The sequence below is a fragment of the Danio rerio genome, chromosome 18 (genome assembly GCF_052040795.2).
Source record: "Danio rerio strain M-AB ecotype USA chromosome 18, GRCz13ab, whole genome shotgun sequence".
In the NCBI taxonomy this organism is placed as follows: domain Eukaryota; kingdom Metazoa; phylum Chordata; class Actinopteri; order Cypriniformes; family Danionidae; genus Danio; species Danio rerio.
Genome location: NC_141038.1, coordinates 44,216,612 through 44,234,297, shown reverse-complemented (window position 1 = coordinate 44,234,297; position 17,686 = coordinate 44,216,612). Strand labels below are relative to the sequence as shown.

The following is a 17,686-nucleotide window of genomic DNA, read 5'->3' as shown; positions in this document are numbered from 1 at the left end:
ACCAAATTCATTATGTATATCTAACAGGCAGTGAATATCGCTGGTTTTTAAAGGAATCAGATCTTAAACGTGACAATTTTGTAATGGAAAGACAGTTCTCCGCAAGCCCTTGGGCTGCCTGGCTGAAAATGAAAAGTCTGTGTGCATATAGCCCATTATTCGGAATTAGAATTCCTTGTCAATAAGGCAGCTCACTAGGGTTTGAAGAGAGCTATACATGTTGGTTGTTTGATAATAATTCAGTGTGACAAGTAACAATCGCCTGCATCGCGTCTGTGGTTTCGCAGTTATGTTCTAACTTTGTTTTGGGTTTGATGTCTAATTTCCTGATAACTTCCCCCTAATGATTATTACCTGTCTACACATTCACACATATTTTAAACTGCACAGAAGGTTTTTTGTGTCTTTGCTTTGACGTTGTAGACTGATTTGTACTGTTTGGTATACTTGTGTTTTGCAGATATATAAAATGTAGGCTAGAAAGGTGATTTTCAAACAGTAACAAATGTATTGTAGGTCTATTCTGTTGTACAATGATATAATAATAGTTATATTAATAATAAGTAAATAAGATAAACGTTCTAAACTAATTCTAAAACTAACTAAATGTGATTGATATTTCATCAGTTCAGTTTTATTAGTCTGTAGTTATAAAATATGATTACAAACCATTTACCAGTTTACACCTGGTATTAAGATGAGTATTCATCAGTCTGATCACACATAAACAATGCAAAATAGAGATGTAAATGGAATCTGATACATTTTAGCCATAATTGGTACAAATGTACTGCATTTTAACAAAGCTCGGTGCACACTGTGCAGTTTTGGCCACAATATAGCCTTCTGAGAACCATAATGCAGCCATGATGGATTTTTATTATCCTTAATTCCTGAAATCCTGTGTCCTACTACAGTTTTTGATTCTTACACATTTTGTTCATCATAATAGAGCCGGCTGCTTAATTATTCATGAGACCTGCCAGAGTCAAGCCCGAGCTGAGAGACACGGAAACCACGGCACAGTATTTAGCCGTTCATGTAGGCTCATATGCGTTTGTTTCCATGATCCACGGGGTTTGTTGCATGTTTTCCCCCGCGATCTTGTCAGGGCCGATCATACAGCAAAGCTGTGTGTGTGCTGCTAGCATTTTTGTCGGGAGAGCAGCACGAGAGTTAGAGAATGGCGGACGCTGTCTTTTATCAGGAGTTCGTTCACATTCAGACACATCACTGTGCTGCTGTGTTTGCCTAAATCCTCCAGATTACCAGCAGGGCTAACGGTTAAAATAGACAGGTCAGGAGACCTGCTGCACTGAGTCTGCTGGATACGGGGATTGAGGGAGAAGTCCTCATTTATAGGGTTTACATGAACACACTTATCTTTAAAATGATATAAATTGTGGTTATGTGTATATGAAATTACGAATAACAAATGTAGCAAGGTATTAAATCACTGTTCATTTCTTTGCATTTTAACTTTGTAAACCATAAACTCATGCGTCTCCTCACGGTTTGTCTCATTTTGTGAGCTAGCTTCGTTCGCTCGCGTTCTTCCCTGCTGGCCACGCCCACTCCTGCCCGATGCTCGCGGAGCTCCACGCCCATTATCATGCATCTTTTGAAAAAATTCTGAAGTAGACTTTAACCGAAAGTGGGGGGTGTCATGGCCCTTTAAGGTGGTGTTGAATGACAAGTGTGTATTACTGATGTATTACAAGTTGTAGGCTTAAACTTGAAATATCTTGTTATTGTGTTTACCGCTAACCTAGGAGACCGTTTAAAATCCTTTCAAACTGCTTTAGTACATTTTTCAATATCATACAAGTAATCTTGGAGTAATACAAGAAAGTAGGTTTTCATGCTAGAATGATTCTGATTCATGTTTGTTCTATGAATCCACAATATTCATTTTAAAAAGGAGATAAATGCATCCCATATCTATTCTCGATGATGTCTGTCATGAAGATTGACAAATCAGGCGAAGGTTGAGAAAACCTTCTTGAAAACATTAAATAAGGCTTGCCATATGGTCATGGTTTGTTTAAACCACATAAGTTTTGCGCAGAGAGTTATCGGCCGCTGAGAGCATGAAACCATGTGTTGGGTCATCAGCTGATATCCAGTGTAAACTCTGGGTCATGAAGCAAAACTACTTAAGAACCACTGATCTAGATCTACTGAAATCTATCCTGTCAAATTAAATTGTGCTTCGCATGATCATTTTACTTTCTTTAAAAAAAAGACATCTTATTCTTTAAAATGCTGGGTTGTTTTAATCCTAATTTGAATAAAATTGTGAGTAACCCAATTACCAGATAAACTTTTTATAAAGGGTTAGTTTTCTCTATATTTTAACTAAAGTTATGACATAATAATTTTGGTTAATTTTCTGAACTTTGGAAATCACTGAACCCTTGTTGTCTGTTGAGAGCTCTTGGATTTCATTTAAAATGTCTTATTTTGTGTTCTGCAGATGAACAAATGTCTCAGGAAATTGGAACGACATGAGAGGGAGTACTTAACTCTTGGGTTTCTCCATATTTTATCCAAATTTCAGTTGAAACAACACATTTGTTTATATATTTATTGTTTTAGTGTCTACCAGTATGAGAAAAGGATACGCCAAAAAATACATTAATTGGTGAACACAGCAATCAGTATGCTAGGTTGTTTGAAATTGAAATTGAAATTGTCTAATATGGACAAACTCAACCGTTGAGTTTCATTTTGTCATAAAATTTTAAACCCAGCATTGTTTAAATAGCAAACATCCTTAGCAGGTACAGGACATCAACATGTTGTACCACAACATTGTGAGTATGTTGTATTTTGGGTGGAAATAAATATCAGGTTGACGTCAGAGTTTAACATCGGACAGATGTTGGATTTTGGTAACTTTCCAACCTAAAAACAATTAAACATCAATGTTTAATGGTGTTAAAGCTTGCCGTTGTGACTCAGATGTTGGATTTTGGTTACAATACCTGATAAGTAAATGTCAGTATTTGGCGTTAGTATGACATTGGTTCAATATATTGGCTCGACGTTGGATTTTGGTCACTTTCCAAAACAACCTAAAATCAACCAAATATCAACGTTATTTGACGTTGTTATTGGACATCAAAATAATGTTGTCCTTAGACGCTTGCTTGACATTGAATTTTGGTCACCTGACATAATAACCTAAGTCTACCCTAATATTAATGTCTTAAGACGCTGTGTGCCAGCCATCAAATTTTTATTATTATTTTATTTCGAAATTATGTGAACACAAAATAACAGTTAATCAGCATATAACAGGTAACATAATAAAAGCATGTAATAAACAAAATACAAAAGGTTGTTAAATAATAATATTAATAATATCCCAACAACAATAGTGGAAATAAAAAGGATAAACTAAAAAATAAATGACTGAGATATACTCAAATAAATAAATAAATAAATAAATAAATAAATATATATATATATATATATATATATATATATATATATATATATATATATATATATATATATATATATATATATATATATATATATATATATATATATAAAATATACAAATTCTACACCAAAAAGAGCAATAACTAAACATGTAATAAAGGTTAAGTAGGGGAATATTAACCCAGCTCAAAATCAATAAGTACAAGATAAATAATAAACAGATAGACGGAGATTTATTCAAAAACATGCTGAAAGAGTTATTTGACAATGAAGGACAGTTAGTAGAAGCAAAACAGAAAAAAACACATCATTTTTTAGAGCAGATGAAGCAAATCAAAAATACGTCAACCTCAGTGCATTAACCTTTACAGTTAGTCATTTATCAGACAAAATAATGTCCAAAGTTGCTTTTCACAAAGGAGAAAAACATGTAATTAATGACCAAACATACAAGCACTTTTTGATTCTCCAGTCAAAACACAAGTAAGTCTTACAGGACACCAGTCTACATTTGTTAGTAAGTGATGTGCCTCTCAGAGTTTTGTAAACAGTCTATTTTTGTAACCATGAAATTGGAAAACTATTAGATTGTATCAAGGATTGACAAAGAGGCCTGCCGTTTTAGCACAAACAATTATGCAAAATTCACCTTATCAATAACAATCCATCAGGATGAGTGTGTGTGTGTTTCTCATTTGTGTTGTGTGATGTAGATGTTCATAGCACGTTGCGAACTGATTGATTGAATGGTACGTGTCGATCTGGTCCTCTGAGGCTCCAGCGAGCTTCAGAGAAAATGTGGTACTGATCATCTTCACTTCATAGCTGTGGCAATTCAGAGAGGCCTTTGGGCTCACTTAGCATTGTGGTGGTACCGCAGACCTCCTCCATTCATTATACTTGTCGGATTAAATTGAGTGGTTTCTGCTCATCCATTGAATCTCCCCACCCCCATCTCTGAACTGGCCATTATTTTCAAAGTGTGTCAACATACAGAAACTATTACAACCAGCATTCAGTGGCCTTTAAAGACCCCCAATTTTTGGACGATCATTCGTTAACATTCCGAATTTAGCACTTATCTTTGAGTCGATGGAACAATGTCTGCATTTCTGCAATGCCTTGTTTTTCTCTCCTTTTTTATTGAAGTCTCGAATGTATATTGGTACGAATCTACAATCACCATATCGTAAAACTAGTTACGTGCTCCTCTTCTAATGATATTTGTTCTCCAGTTCCACCCTGTTGCCGTAATGTGGTCCACAAGTCGACCATTTTGAAAACGTTGTAGTTGAAATAATGCATTTCTTTTTTAAATTATTATATTTTTTAGATCAATAATGTAGGTCTGTCGAAACAGCTATAAATATTTGCACAAATTTGACCACTCGTTTTGTCCACTCGATTCTTGTTCTTCTTTCCGTGTATTACTAATTGTACTGGACATGTTTGCTTCATTTTGTTATTTAAATGTTTTTATACTGTTATTTTCACAATACAAGCTCACGTAATTCCTCTGTTATTAGTTCTGTGGAATTAATTTGCAATAAATATATTGTTTGTGTGATTGTGTGTTTTCTGTGTGTGCGTATGTTGTCAGTGACTCTGCATTACAGCTTTGAGTACAATGATTGACTGCGTTTACATGGACATCAGTAATCGGATTATTTGCCTTAATCTGAATATGACAATAATATGACGAAGGTGCTTACATGAGTTGATCATGCTTTACATGTTATAGCACATAATTCGATTAACGTCATTGCATCACTGCGCTGTCTAATGTTTCCTTTAGAGTTTCATGTAACTTCGGGTGTTTCATTTTTAATTTGTCGACTTTAACTGCAGTTTGGCACTTTCACTTTCATTCAGGAACATTTCATGCATGCCCCCTCCATGACAAACAAGATATTGGATGCACGTATGAACTGTTGGAAGAGTGTAGTTTTCAATGGAATTTGATAGTGCACGCTGTATGGGAATAAACCTCCGCATTTCACGATGCAGGTGTCTTTACTGAATTGATTGGTGCAGAGAATAGTGTCAAACAGCCGTATGTATATAGCCTATTCTGTCACAAAATGTGTTGAAAATCCCACACAATGGTAATAGTTTGATTGCGGTGTTTACATGTCTGTACTGCACTTCAATAATCTGACTAAAATCGACATACTCCACATGTCTTAATTCCATTTCTGTTCAGTTCAATTATGACCTTAATTGGATTAAATTAATCAAAAATCAGTTTACATGGTAGACTTTCAATCAGAGTATTGTCTTAATCGTATTAAAATTGGATAATTGGTGTCCATGTAAACGTACTGATTTTCATGGTTTGCATGCTGTATTCAACAACCAACACACTGTCAATCTAATGATCAAGCATAACGTTGTGCTAAATCAAACAAAAAGTGCTCAGGGGTAGCTTAAATAATGTGTCATTGCTCTTTGGGTAAGAGAATTGGCTGTATGAACAGCAAAAATCAGTCCAGGGCACATGAAATATGGAAGAAATATTAAAAAGCCTTTATTCACATTGCTAAAATTTAAAAAACCCAAGTGTTTCGGCAAAGAAGTGCCTTCATAAGGTTAACTGTTATCGTAACTGTTATTTTTGCTGTTTATAACGTAAATGCTATGTAAATTTTGGTGTTATGCTTATCATTTAGAATATAGCTCCAGAAAGATAAAGCTTTGCATTTTTTTTTACACACAGTGACCACTTTTGTGGGTACAAACTTTAAATGTGATTAATATGCAAATAACTTATGCAATCAGCATAACCCATAACCCCCTAAACCCATAGACTTAACATTACATTCAACTTTGAGGCATCATAGCACCAAGTGGGAATATAGTAGAAAAAGAGATTCATGACAACTGCAGGTGGTTGCGCTCTGAGTGAGAACATACCCTGCAACTGGGTAGGCATGATCCAGCTTAAGATTTTGATGGTATGATAACCTTGGATAAAAATATCACGGTTTTATGGTATTGATTACTGCTCTAAAATATATTCTTTTTAAATATCTGGGTAAAAATTAAAAAAGAATTCCCTTTGAACACAATATATTTTATTTTGCTAAACTTTTAAAATATTTTGGAGCAGTAAACATATCAAGCTAAATCATAAAAATGATTTATTACCTTCTTTTGTTTTCATTAGGTGCCAAAACACAGATTTTATCACAATTTAAAATGGCATCTTGGATATCTTTTCTGCTGAAGATCCTGCTGTCCTAAAAAACAAAACATATTAATAAAAAAAAAAACGTACACATACCTTAGCAACGGTATACCAGAAAAGTTTGGCGGTTATAAAACCTTGACTTTTTCAAACCGCAGTATAAAACCGGTTATCGTTCCATGCCTGCTATAAGTTACCCCTGAGACTAGGAAGTCCCAAAGTGGTCCCATTGACTTAACATGAGGACGGAACGGCCCATTGACATACAGTGATTCCATTGACTTCCATTCTAAATGTCACACATCAATAACATTACATAGCAGTGTTATACAACTTTGGGGTGGCCTTATTTGACAAATGCAATCAATCAGGCTCTCAATATGATAATGAAGCTTTCAAGTAATCCCCCTACACCATTTACCTACTCACTCCCAGGGCCGTTTATATTGAAGTTGATATTCAGCTGCACCATATTGGTGTTTTGTAACATCGGATTTTTCTTAACATCGAGCATCAGACATACACACATACACTACGGACAATTTAGCTTACCCAATTTACCTGGCTTACCCAAAGCATCCAGACGAAACCCACACCAACACAGAGAGAACATGCAAACTCCACACAGAAATGCCAACTGACCCAGCTGGGCCTCGAACCAGTGACCTTGCACTATCCACTGTGCCACTGGGCCAGCACTATCCACTGTGCAATACCATTCACATACCCTTAATATTTGATTCCACTGACCGCCATGGTGAGAGGCCCATAGATGCACATCTTTGGGGATGGGCTTATTTGATTCAGAAAACCAATCAGCATCTCAATATGATAATTAAGCTCTCAAACCATTCTTTGAATCAACAGGGCTTCAACAAATGCTTTTAGGAATGTTGAAATGATCAAATGATCTGCTGGAAGTCCAATTAAAATCAGAAAGAAATGTGATTTATGTGAACTTGAAGTGATTTAAAGCATTTTCACCGTCACACATAACATAAATTTATGTAATTAGTGCTTCTTTTGAGCTTAGTTAATACTTATATGGACCTTGAAAACTTCCTAAACATCAGACTTCAAATTACATAAATATATTTGCCCTTCAAAAACTGCTTTGTGGGAGGGGGAAATTATTTGTACTGTTTATTCATCAACTACTCGTACATACTGTACAGTATACATGTATAAAGAGAAAATCTGCAGCGTCAGTGGTCTTTTACCCGCTTAATTCATCCGATATGGTTTGACAGATGCCAGATGTTTTCCTGAGAACTGTTCAAAGAAGTGTGTGGATTTGATTAAAATGTCTGGATTAAGTTGTCTGAGAATACTGTGTGTTCACTAGAAAGGGCAGATGTACTGATACTCAAAACCATGATCAGCAGTGTAGCGAATGATTGACAGCAAGGCAGTAAAATGATGACGGCAATGTAGTTGTGATCAACAAAACAAATAGGCAATCTAGATAATGACATAAACATCACAGTAACAGATTATATAATAATAATTGTAATAATTTAATTGCTGGTTATGAATAGGATTGCCAGATGTTTTGAGAAGTTGTGGTCCACATATTTTGTTGATTCTGGAACATGTGTGAAGATTTGGTTCAATCTAATCCCTACACGTAAATTATTCATAAAATCGAAGTGATAATTGAATAATGACGAAGTAAAATCCCTTAAATACGCAATATGTAATTTCCGACTCTAGAGGGCGCGAGTGTGGACTCATGGGAGTTGTGGTCTTCATTACAGAAGAGTCCTGCAGAAATCATATTCACTGATGAGGTAAGGTATTCACTCTGGACTTAAATATTCTTTAAAACTTTTAGGGTAATGTAAGTGCATAAGCCAGCACTGTTCAAGTAATTGTTTGGTTTTTTGGATATTTTATAATGTCCTTTTATTTACTGAAAGATAATGACGTCTTATGTCCTAATCAATCATAGCCAATCATGTCAGTTTATTTTGAAGCAAAACATATTACCATCCAATCACATTGTCATATTAATCAAGTCCTATGTGAAGGCGGGAAAAGCGAAGTCGTTGAGAGGAAAACTTCAGATGCAAAAGTCAGTAACTTAACATCAGAAGGTGTAAACAGAAACAGAACAGCCTCCTAAAATATTTGGTGTCTCAAGTACTCTTTGAATCATTGTTTCCTTTGTGGAAATATGCTGTAATTTTGTTCTCAATTGTAATTTTAATGTGTTTCAGAAATGTCCCTCGTGAAAAATTTAATATGCTCAACAAACGGAACAGTTTTCTAAATAACATTATTAAGTTACCTCAGAAAATAAAATCTATATTGTTTACTAATTTTAATCTCCACTGTGCTGGGTATTATCTGAATTAGGCGAAAAATATCTCACATTTTAAGGGGTGTTTTTTTTTTCTCAAAAAGTGGACCTTTTTGCAGTTATTAGCCTCAAATTATGAGGTTCAAATACTGTTAGTGACATTTTAAGCACTTATTTGTGCTGGATTAGTTTGCAAATGCTTCCTCCATTTTTGTAAAAGTGCTTATACTATTTTGTTGTTTACAAAAAGAATGATTTACAAATGTGCATTTAAACCATACCTGTCAACATTGGGATGTGATTATAAGGGATATGTCCATATTATTATTATTTACAAAGGATAGAATAAATAGTATAGATTAGAAAAAGGTGCAAATAAATTATCAAACTGTGTAGCCTAAAGTTATCAATTCTCATAAAAAATTTTTCACTGTATAATTTAAACAGTCTGAATAAAAATCCACGAATGAATCTCTCATTTAGATGTTTCGTTTGATTAAATTAAATAACAGAAGTGTCACTTTAGAAATGCACACATCAAACATTATAATGAAAGCATTCGATTGCTTACCTAACCTTTTATGCTCATTTATGACAAAATTTGTTGAGTTTGTTAGAGCCCACAAGATCGACATGTTAAGATATTATTATTATTAATTATTTGTATATGTCTGTTCAAATACGCACCCAAAACCTTGCAAAAACCAGAGCAAAAGACTTTCCCTCTGCTTTAAAACGTGTCTACAGAAACTGTTTGACAAACAGCGTCTATTTATCGCTATGGAGCGCATCAGCTAACAGTCACGCACTGCTACTCGACTATTTTGAGGATTGCATGGGAGGGGCAACAGCGCCTGTAATGGAAAGGAATCCCACTGTTTTTATATTTATTTCAAAATGTTTTCATGCCTAAATAAAGAACAAAACAGAGTCACATTTAAGAGCGGGGGCGTTCCCTGGTGGTTTGGTGCTATGGGTTGCATATAGGGAGGATTGGCTCTTTAATGTTTATTGCCACCCTTTATAGAAAGATTGAAAATATGGGAGAAATACGGGACAATACCTTTATAGGATGATAGCGGGATAGAACTGTAAAATACTGGAGAAAGTTATTACAGTTTTATATACAATGTAATGAAATTACAATTTTAGGAATATGAAAAAAATGCTTTTTTTAATGCTAATTTATTATGATCCATCATAAAAACATACAAAAAAAAAAAAAAAAAAAAAACTGGGAATCTGTTTCAAATGAAAAACTGTAGCCTATAGCAAATAACAAACTGGCCAGCTCATTTCCTGTCAGAATCTGTCCTTTTTAAATAATAAAAGCCTTGTTTAATTGGTTATTTTATTGGTTATTCTTTATAAAGAATTCTTCTATTGTTTATTTTACCAATTTATGATGGCATAATGTCAAAAATGGGTCGAATGAGTTCATAAAGGAGCCAAATTCTGGACTTTGTTGGGGATATTCTTTAAGAAAAAAAAAAATTAAGGTTCCATATTATTAGCCCCTTTAAGCTATATAAATTTTGGATTGTCTACAGAACAAACCATCATTATAAAATGACTTGTCTAATTTATCCTAACTTGCCTAATTAACCTAGTTAAGCCTGGATTTAAGCTGAATACTAATATCTTATTAGAAATTAGTTCCTAAAACTATTATGTTTTGAAATGTGTTAAAAAAAAACAGCTTTCCGTTAAACAGAAATCGGGGAATAAAATATACAGGGGGGCTAATAATTTCAATTACTTCAACTGTATATACATATGCCTAGTATGGGCTGATTTAAGATTTTGACGGTATGATAATGGATAAAAATATCCCAGAATTGTGATTACTGCTCCAAAGTAGGTTATATTTAAATGTCTAGATAAAAAGCAACACCTTTTTACCCTATTGAACACAATATATTTTGTTTTAAGAAACATTTAAAATATTTTGGACCAGTAGCTTTTAATGTAGAGGTTTCTTTTCTTCTGAGGATACCAACATCTCAATAATATAGTTGTGAAAAAACATGTTTTAAAAAAGCTTACACACTTTAGGAAAGGTAACTTTGGTGGTTTTAAAACCTTGACTATTCCAAACCACGGTACACTTTGAAACCGGTTATCCTCCCATGTCTAATGCCAAGCTAATAAAAATCATACCAAGTAGACTCAAAATAACGCTTAACGTTTAGCCTGCTAAATGTAAATCAACTGTAAGTGATTTAGTGTCAAGAAAATGAACAAAATGGCTGCATTTCAAATTAAGAAGAAAACTATCAAACCTCCTCATTGTGAATAATAGCACAACTAGCTGTCTAATCGTACAAAGAATGCCTTTTATTTGCATGTAAAGAAAGCACATGTGTGAATTTGGCACAATTGAAGAAATTGCGACAGCCGCTATCACAAAACTGTCATCAGTTTCGCCCAGAAACTTGTAAAATATGAACTGTGGCAATTGTCTTTACAATGCACGTGGTGGTTGCGTGTGGATTTAACTGGAACACGTAGATGAGCCTTCTACTTATTTCCAGATTTTGTACAAAAAAAAATACAAATATCATGTCCAACTCTCTCCTGTGGCCTTCAGTCTATAAGGAAACTCTGTGTTGAGTTTGCCTGCTTCTCCTCACATGAACTGTGATTAACTGAATATTATCAAAGACTGGGAATCACTCCAGTGCAAATGAAAACATACATTGGAGGGTTGTTTGTACGTGCACATACGAAGCATTTTATCTCAAGCACTCGCTGTCAGCAGTAATCTAAGTGATACTGGTTGTATTCAAACAGTGCTGAGGACAAATTGAAAGTCTCATTGATTGTAAACCCACATGGTTTCACTTTATAGTGAGAGAATCTGCTGCTGTGAATCATGTGGGTTTAAAAGAACACATTTATAATCTCCATACACTTTTATCTCTCGGTAAAAACACCAGCAAAAAAAGTAACTCGTTGCAAGTACATCAAATGTGTGGTGTCCTTTATCGATCGTATCCCTCAAATACATTTGGACAATGTCATTATTTTGGCATTAACTCTTAGAATAAATACATAAATCACTGGTATAATAACTATCTAATTAACTATCTTGAATATTAATTGCAGAATTACAAAAAAATTTTTATTTATCATATAAAAATGTTATGATAATGAAAATATTTATATAATTGCTGGTCACATTTTAAAAAAAGATTCCATTAGTTGTTTATTATTTACTAATTCATTAATAAATTCATAGGTTTGCAAGAAATATCAATGAATGGCTTTATTTTCATTAACTAAAATGAACAAAGATTAATAAATATTAGAGCTTGGCACAAGTTATTTGTGATTAAAAAAATTACATGTTACATTAATAACGTTAAAATTGCATGCAAAATAAGTTTGCTTTTACATAATTTAAGTCTGTGTACTGTGTATATTTATTGTGTATATATAAATACAAACAGGCATGCTGTATATTTGAGAAAATGTTTATTTTTACAAATAAAATATGTTTATTTGATACAAATTATTTACTAGTTTAAACATCAGTGTTAAAATTTTTTTGTATATTTTTGTTTCTACTGTATGTACACTAAATGACAAAAGTCTTGTCGTCGATCCCATTTGGAAGAGCAACAAATAATAACTTGACTTCTAGTCGATCCTTTAAAAAAAAGCAAGAAGGTCAAGGTGCTCCAGGTATGGCCAGCCCAGACAGCAGGCATGAACATTATTGAGCATGTCTGGAGTAATTTGAAAGAGGAGGCATTGAAGATGAATCTAAAGAATCTTGATGAACTCTGGGAGTCCTGCAAGAACGCTTTCTTTGCCATTCCAGATGATTTTATTAATAAGTTATTTGAGTCATTGCAGAGATGTTTGGATGCAGTCCTCCAAGCTCATGGGAGTCATGCACAATATTAATTCTTTTTACACTGCCCCATGACTTTATATTCTAAACTGTACATTATTTATTAAGTGACAAGACTTTAGTCTAAGCGAAGTCAGACTTTACTGTCATAATTAAATAAGTAAAATCATGATCATATTTTGTTTTGGTAAAATAACCATGATCTTTGCCTTTCATATAGGCCACTTCTGATAACAAATGATCAACTAGAAGACAAGTTATTATTTGTTGTTCCTAAAACTCCAACAGGCAACAAGACTTTTGTTAGGTAGTGTATATGTGTGTATCACATAATAAATATATAATCCACATATATTATGTCAAAACAAAGTTTTATTTTAGATGCAATTAATCACAATTAAATTATCTTAATAAATGTTTTTATTTTTAAGACATATCAAATGTTTTAAACATAAATGCCATATCAAATAACTCACATTTTTATTTAGCTTTTTGGGGCCTTTATTGGAGTCTCTATATTGACATGCACAACTGTCTGCCAAAGTTAAACCAACACAACTTTTGATGCATTTTCCAAAACAGTACAGTTTTATGGTTGAGTAAAGTCATAAAGGATGGCTTTTCATCTTCAAACCGCAGCATGTTTATCCAAACAACTCATTAGGATTACTTCATGTTTTTACATCCTCTGACCTTTCAATGCCAATCACACCTTTAAATGGAAACCAGAGAATGGCAACAACAATACTGCAGCTCTGTCAGAGTTACTGCCATTTTAGTACGGAGAAACACGAAATGTGGTTTAGGAAAATGCACATACTGTTCAACTAATTCCTATAGTGAGCTTTGGACGATAAACAAGTCAGGAGAAAACGTAAACAATAGAGAAACAATGATTGTTTATGTATAACTAATTATTATACAGTGAGGTGATGTAAAGTATATACAGTTGAAGCCAGAATTATTAGCCCCCCTTTGTATTTTTTTCTTTTGTAAATATTTCCCAAATGATGTTTAACAGGGCAAGGACATTTTCACAGTATGTCTGATAATATTTTTTCTTCTGGAGAAAGTCTTGTTTGTTTTATTTCGGCTAGAATAAAAGCAGTTTTAAATTTTTTAAACATCATTTTAAGGACAAAATTATTAGCCCCTTTAAGCTATATATTTTTTCGACAGTCTACAGAACAAACCATTGTTATAAAATAACTTGCTTAATTACCCTAACCTGCCTAGTTCACCTAATTAACCTAGTTAAGCCTTGAAATGTCACTTTAAGCTGTATAGAAGTGCCTTGAAAAATATCTAGTCAAATTCTATATACTGTTATCATGGCAAAGATAAAATAAATCAGTTAAAGATTAGTTATTAAAACTATTATGTTTAAAAATGTTTTGAAAAAATCTTCGTTAAACAGAAATTGAAGAAAAATATAAACAGGGGGTCTAATTATTCAGGGGGTCTAATAGTTCTTACTTCAACTGTATATAACGGCTAATGACAAACATATTTCTCAATGCACTAAATGACTGAGTAATAACTGGCTGTTGGCTGATGAGTGGCTGAAAATATGAAAAATAAGAAATAAATGAAGCTGGTCTTTCACTCACATGCTTTGCATTTAGATGTCAAGTAATTTGAGATGCAGACCTGTCAGCATTTGTGCGCATACTTGGACTGGGTGCGAACAGCTCTAATGATCCTCAGAGAAACATGTGAAGTCTAGGTTGTTGGGAAGCAAGAGGGTCAACAGGGTCCTGAAAATTGGTTCACTGAAAATAAAGAAAACCTAAAAAAGAAATTATAATTTAACTCGTTACAACTAAAATAACTGTTGTTGTTTTTTCAACTTAAAGGAACTTTAACCTCGGGGAATGACACATACAACTGAGGTAAGATCCAAATGCAGGTTTATTCGTCGTCAGGCAAGCAATGGTCAATACAGGTGTAAACGGGTAAGTGTAGGCAATCCAGAATCATAATCAGTAACAGGCGAGAGGTCAAAAGGCAGGCGGCAGGTAGGGAGAACAAGAATACAAGGCTAGGTCGAAACACAGGCAAACTAGACAGGAAGAACACGTTGTAATGTCATCAACAGATAAACAAGACTCGGCAAACTGAATGGGTGAGTGTGTGGTTTAAATAGCGTGTGCAATCAGTCTCTGACAATCCACAGGTGGTGTGAATGTAATCAGTTTAGATGAGGGAGCATGTGTGTCAGGGTGAAGTGCGTGTATGAAAATGTAGTCCAGAAATGGCGGAATTGTAGTCCATGAGTTATTGTGAGTGAGATCCAGTGATCTATGGAGTTATGATCGCTGGAGATTGTGACAGGAATATTAGAAAATACACTGTTAATTTTTTTTGTAAATTACAGAGTATTTTTGCTGTAATATAAACTATTTTACTGCAGGACAATTATGGATCATGTTACTGTGTTTTAAAGTTTCATTGTAAAGAATACTGTATATTTTACTGTAAAGATATACAGTACTGTCAATACATTTACAGCAAGAATAATGGTGCTGTAAATACAGCATTTTTGCTGTAATTTATTTACAGTAAGTTACTGGCAAACTGCTATCAGTAAGTTACTGTAGATTCTACAAGAAATTATAAACTGTATAAGCTCATTTTACATATCAGTAATATGTTAAGCAGTTGAGATTTACCTTTTTAAATCCATTTAGCTGATCTCCATGTCTGCCAGAGCACTTTAAGCTTAGCTTAGCATAAATCAATAAATCTGATTAGACCATTAGCATCTTGCTAATGTTTTGGTAATCTTTCTTATTAAAACTTGACTCTTCTGTTTGTACATTGTGTAATGAGACTGAAGGAAAATGAAAGTTGCTATTTTCTAGGCTAATATGGCTAGGAACTATCCTCATTCCAATATAATAATCAAGGATTTATTTCTGCTGTACCATGGCTACAGCAGCTGCAATGATATATTGCCGCACTCTTAACTAGTTATTTAGCTAGTGAATACTTTCAGGTGCTGTGCAATATCATAAAGTCTCAAGAATTTTGCTGTTCATGGTAGGATGAAGATGTTCTCTGATTTCATCTAAATAACTTGATTTGTGTTTCAAAGATGAAAAAAATGTCTCAGTGGTTTAGAAGGACATGAGAGTAATTAATTACATGAATGTTTTTGGGTGAACGAAACTGAAAAAATCTTGATCTTGTGTTAACTGATATTTTTGTTTCAATAACAAAAACACTATATTCATGACTACAGCACTTTTTAGGACTGATTCATTTTCCATACATTGAGCTCTAAAAGTATGCACACTGACAGCACCATCTACGATGACACTTACATTAGTTGTTAATTATCCTTATTACACAGATGTTTGGAATATTTGACTCTGATTGGTCAGTCATGACATTCCAAGGTGTGTTATTCCCAGATAACAACAGCTGAATAACACGCATGTATTTATTTCGATTCAGACAGTGAATACGTTCACATCTATATTTATATACCGGGCATCCAGAAAGTATTCATCGCACTTATACATTCACTTTTCCCACATTTATTCATGCTACAGCCTAATTCCAAAATGGATCAAATTCATTGATTTCATCAAGATCAAGATTCAGTCGCTTTTACATTTTTGGCGTGGAGAAGAATATTACTTGATTAAAAACCACCCTCAAGTTTCACTCTCTGGCTTGTTGAAGTAATGCTCAGTTAAAACTGGAAAAATATATATTTTCTTTGAATATACCCCCCCCCCCTTTTTTTTTCTTCAGTATATACTCTAATTGTCTCATGCAATATTTTGAAATATGCGTAACCAAAATGAAAAGTGAAACAGTGCAGAGTGAAATGGATAACGTAATCAGATTCAACGGGATAACCAAAACATATGTAAAAATCATATTTCCTCCTGTCTTTTCACCCATCAGCTAGTGATGAAAATGCCTTCTCATGTCAGCCAAATCTCTATAAGTGCTGTTGCTCTTGGCATGAATGCCATAATTGCTATATATATAATTTTAAAATTCATATTTCGCCTGGTCTTTTTCATTCATCAGCCAGAGCGATATAAACGCCTTTGTATTCCCAAGCCAAATGTCCTAATATCCATCCTCATGTTTCATGGTTTCCCTCCTAGTTCATTTTCTCTCATTCACTCCTTAATTTTTCCACCCACAATTCCTCAATGGTCTTTGCTCTAGACATCGATGTTATGTCTGTTTCCAGATTTCTCAAGGCCTTTTTTCTTCATCCCCAATGAGCTTCTGCGTTATATCTTTCTGAAGTATAAAAAAAAAAACTGCTGACAATGAAAATGATGGCGTGCGGCTCAGATTAACAGTGATTGGAGAGACGCCGACACAATCAGAGGTAGAAACTTCCTATATATCCACACATAAACATCATCCAAACAACAAAACACACACACATGCTCTTCCTATCAAGCTAAAGCCTGTGCTGAAACATATGCTGCAGACCAAGTGAGCTGCTGATTTCAGATTCTGTATATTTATTGGAGTTGGCTGGTGTGTCATCACACATTTCGAGCAAATACGCACCGCCAAGACGGGTCACTGTAGTTCAATAAAGTCCTGTTTCGTGTTTCCATTCAGGAGTGTCTCTGTTACTCGTTTCCTGACTTGAGATCAATAAATCTGCCGTACACGGCGGCAACCACCACAGCAGGAGACTTGAGTTTTGCCGTATGAAGTTTCAGAGTTAACAAGGTACTGTGGTTTGTGGTGGTTGCTTGGGATTTAATGTTACAATATTATTTCTATTTTTATGCACTAAATTACATTTTACGTGACAATTATGACATTCTTACATGCGTTGAAGATGAGAGATGTTTTGTTTAATGTTGAAGCTGCACTTTTGCATTTAACATACAGTGACTCA

The 17,686-nt window shown here is 34.1% G+C and overlaps 2 protein-coding genes across 2 annotated transcripts in view; both read left to right on the top strand.

Annotated features, from left to right (window-relative positions):
- grk7b (G protein-coupled receptor kinase 7b) overlaps positions 1-17,686 on the top strand; it is an 845,646-nt gene that overhangs the window by 668,429 nt on the left and 159,531 nt on the right. The gene's annotated exons all lie outside the window — the stretch shown is intronic.
- rasa2 (RAS p21 protein activator 2) overlaps positions 1-17,686 on the top strand; it is a 241,741-nt gene that overhangs the window by 96,439 nt on the left and 127,616 nt on the right. The window lies entirely within an intron of this gene.